This window comes from Myotis daubentonii, chromosome 4, assembly GCF_963259705.1.
Source record: "Myotis daubentonii chromosome 4, mMyoDau2.1, whole genome shotgun sequence".
Taxonomy (NCBI): domain Eukaryota; kingdom Metazoa; phylum Chordata; class Mammalia; order Chiroptera; family Vespertilionidae; genus Myotis; species Myotis daubentonii.
In genome coordinates, this window is record NC_081843.1 from 80,027,026 (window position 1) to 80,031,347 (window position 4,322).

Below are 4,322 nucleotides of genomic sequence, written 5' to 3' on the forward strand. Positions count from 1 at the left end.
CACTTTAGAATTAAAGCCAGGTTGATGAGGAAATTTAAGCAAGAGAGAAGAAGTGGCTTCCTGCCTTCAGTCCCTAAGAAGCTAATATCTTTCAAAGTAAGAAGGTAGTGAGACCGATTCCCTGATGTTCAGTTCCTGAGAGAAGGCTTCTGCAGAGAAACACAGGGACTGAGGCAGAGGCCTGGGAGTGGCTCAGGGACCAAGGGGTTAAACTGCAGGGCTGGGTATACTGGCTACAGTGTCACGTCAGGGACCTGCATCACGTTTGGGTTCAGCATTTTCTCCCTCAGCATTGCCTCAGAAATGGCGGAAAACAAATGCTCAGGCATATGGGCTGCTGTCAATGGTAACAAATGTATGGTGCATATTTTCTTCTAAATTCCAGGAAACCGTATTACCACATGGCTGGATATAAAATAACCCCTCCCTTGTTTTAGGTTGTTAAGTGGGTTTTAAAAGATGAAGGTGACACATTTTCAAGAAATTAAAATTTGAGGCGAAATCTTGATGGTCTATTTGTGGCAATTTCTTTTTTTAAAAAATATATTTTATTAATTTTTACAGACGGGAAGGGAGAGGAATAGAGAGTTAGAAACATCGATAAGAGAGAAACATCGATCAGCTGCCTCCTGCACACTCCCTACTGGGGATGTTCCCGCAACCAAGGTACATGCCCTTGACCGGAATCGAACCTGGGACCCTTCAGTCCGCAGGCCGACGCTCTATCCAGTGAGCCAAACCAGTTAGGGCTATTTGTGGCAATTTCAATAACATTTTGCAGCTTTTCTGTTGGTGTGGCACATTTAATTCTGCAGTGAGTTGGATGTTGTTTTAAACATCATGATTTGCAAACTTCATAAACTGAAAGGAAGCCAAGGTGGTTAGAAGGGCCCCTTACTAAAATCCATTTCGTTTGTATGAACAATTAAAACTTTATGAAGCCTTCTTCATTTGTTATTAAGAATAGTGGGAATGAAAATAACATTTTAAATAAGGAGACAGTATGACTTTATATACTGATAATACTCCCCCAAATCACATAAGGTAGGCATTATGGACATCTGTGTATCACTAATGATAGTTAAAGACATTAATTGACTTGCTCTAAATCACACTATTGATAGTGGACAAAGGATTCAAGCCCTACTGTCCCATACCCAGTCCTGTGGTGTTTTCTCTTTATAGTTTATTCTTGGTGAAAAATTAGCCTGCAATGATAAACAAAACAAAGCAAAATGAATTAAGTATCCAGGAGGAAGTACCAATACTTTGGCCACCTCACATCCTCTTGCTCCTTTTACTCCAACGGTTGCCATGGAAACCAGCTACCTCTCTCTCTGTGCTGACAGGATTTTCTGACTTGGCAGGAACCACTAAGCTGTTCTCATGCCATATACAAATCTGGAACTGAGAATTACCACCCATGGGTAATCCTTCACCAATGAAGGGTGGTAGCTGGTCAGTTAGTGCTTCCTTCCCGGATTCCTCTTCCTACATGGCTCCACAATGTCTTTGCATTACGTTTTCCTCCTTTCCAATTTTACTCTTTCCAGCTCTCAGCTATTTCCTGGATTCGTCTCTGTAAATTATTGACCCACATGCAAGCCTTTATCTCAGGCTCTGTTTTCTGGGGGAAACCCAAGCTAAGACAAAAGGTTTCTTCTGCAAACACCCGCATCAAGATCACTCACTGATTACAGTGGCCATTTGTTGTTTCTGTCGCTTAGTATTCATTCTTACTTCTTATGCTAGCCATAGCTTAAATTCCTCTTTTTTTCTAACTCAGTCCATGTGGTCTTCCTGCTTTCATCTCCTGATTCCACAGTCAAGGCCATAGTCTAGGTTTGGGAGTGAACATGTGACCCAATCAGACGCTCTGAGACTTTTGCTGGGATAGGATTCTTGCTCCTGTGTGCGAGGCTGAGCCCCTGAGAGGCTGAGAGGTCTGTGCTACCACTGCCATCATGTGGGACTGGAGGCTGGAGAACGCAGGACTAATTGAAGGGAAAAAAGCCATGCCCTGACCATATATTCTGCATCCTGAATCCATCTATGCACCAAATCAGATATACCCCCGAACTTTTAGTTTGTAAGCCCATAATTGCCTATTGGCTAGGCTGGTCACTTGCATTGAAAGTGTCTCAACCATTCTCCAAATCTTTAGGATATCTGATAGGTTGAGGCCTTTTCCTGGACTAGTGGACATCAGGACACATCTCTATTTCCATCTCACAAGTATCCTCCCAACAACAGGATTATGGAAACTGCTAAGGGAAGATAGATTTTCTTCCCCATTGCCAATTAGGCTGAGACATTCTGGGTGAAATAACTGGTGGCATGGTTTCAATCTCCCTCCTAAGGAGCAGCAGTTTTCCAGTATCTTTGCTAATGAGATCATGGAAGCTGTGGCTAATATGGAGTAATTTCTGCCCTGATGAAGGGGGTGGTAAGCTGTGTAGTGAGGGCTTTGGTGTGACTCACTTCTTCTAGAGCCCCTCGTGTCCGCTTTCACTTTCTAGAATTGCTGTTCTGGAGGAATGCTCTGTGCTAGGCGATATTCTGATCTATATACACTAGGACAATGCTTCACAGGCATCACGGGCGGTGGCTTAGATGATCCAGGTTCTATCTTCTCCCTGACTTTCCATCTCAGATTTCACCTTCTTGTTCTTATTTATGCTTATTTTGCTTTTCCAAATTCATGGCCTTCGTCCCTAATTGAAATGAGTGGTTTCTACAACCTTGCATCTTCTAAGGAAAGAATTCAGAAATAAAGGAATTTTACCAGAAAGAGCTTTCCTTTTTATTGTCTTCCATTTCTACTTTATTTTTACACCTTTCCAACAAGTATTTTTTATTAGTTAAGCCATATTTCAGGATCCCTCTGGGAGAAGGACAGAGGACAGAAGGACGGTGGGGTGGAGACATTTCAGATCTTCCCAGGAAACATGCCTTCCGCCCGGTGGTTGTCCTAGGCTGACATCCAGGATATGGGGCAGAGGGACTTGTATGAACACTGGTATCATTTGCACATGTCATTGCCTTCTCACAGTGGTGGAAGACCAGGTAGGTCTGCCTACAGTTCCTGGTCTGATTCTGGCTGGGGAAATGGCTGTCAAAGGGGGCAGGTTGGTAGTTCTTGACTTTGGTCTTGATATCTTCTGCCATGTTTCTGACTCCTAAAGACATGCCAGAAGCAGCTCACTGCTAAAAGTGACCCTCAGCAAAGATTCCTCCATCTCCTCCATCTCTACTTCTGCTTTTAGGTGCTGGTGCATTTATAAACTCCCTGATGGTATGATGCAGTTAAAGGTTTCCCAGGGAGGAGGGGTAAGAGCCTCGAACCAATCTGGAAATGGCTGAGGCTATTGAACACTCAGAGGAAACTACCTAAATTTCTAGAGTTTGTTTGTTTCCAAACTGCCTCCAACTCCACATCAAGTTTATCTCTGCCTCCTTAAAGGATCAGCAGATCCATTAGCTCATTTCATCTATTAACCACCCTGAAAGCTTTTTCTCCATAGGTGAGCAATTTTGTAGAGAGCTTGAGAAGAGGTGCCCAGAGTTACTCTGCGACAAATATAAGGCTTAGGGTCAGCTCGCAGACAGATGTCCTGAGCCAAAAGGAGATGGCAGACTAAAGAAAGGTTTTGTTCACTGTAGCAGGCTCAAAGCCTTTTTCCTGGAGACCAGATCTACCGGTGTCCATCTCATCACATTCTCACTGTTAGTTTTATCTTTTGAGGACAATGCTTTCCTTTGAGAAAGACCTCTTTATCTCTGGCATCAGGGTTTCTGTTATATTTGCCAAGGGGCCCTGTGGCTCAGCCTTAATTACTAAGTGTGTTTATTTGTTACGTTGAATTATTGTTAATTTTTACTTCTAGGTGAAAAGGTGTGTTGTGGCTAGTTATATGGTTCTTAGAGCAAAGCTCTATATAGAACGACCCTGCTTTTTCCTGTTGGTATAACTTCGATAATCTACTCTTTGGCCAAGACAAAGGGTTCCTACTAAGAAAAAAGACAGCTGAGCAACCGGAGGAAGAAGGGAGTCTCTTCTACTAGTAGTTATACTGGTGGCCTTGGGCAGATTTGGTGCTTCAGTCGTCTTCTCGCAGACCATGGATGAGGGCCTCATGCAGAATCCTGCTCTGTTTAGGACTGCCTTTGGGGCCCCTAAAAAGGAACTTTTACGATTTCTTACACCTCTTACTTTACATAAACCAATGGAATTGCACAGTTGTTAGAATAACAACCTCCTCACTACCTGATCAGGCACCCCTTAGGCATTTATGATTTAAAAATCAAAGCTCTGGAGATTG

At 43.2% G+C, this 4,322-nt stretch overlaps 1 pseudogene; it reads right to left on the reverse strand.

The window, feature by feature from the left end:
* Positions 1-2,929: 2,929 nt before the first annotated feature.
* LOC132232437 (cytochrome c oxidase subunit 6B1-like) lies at positions 2,930-3,168 on the reverse strand (annotated as a pseudogene).
* Between the last annotated feature and the right edge of the window lie 1,154 nt (positions 3,169-4,322).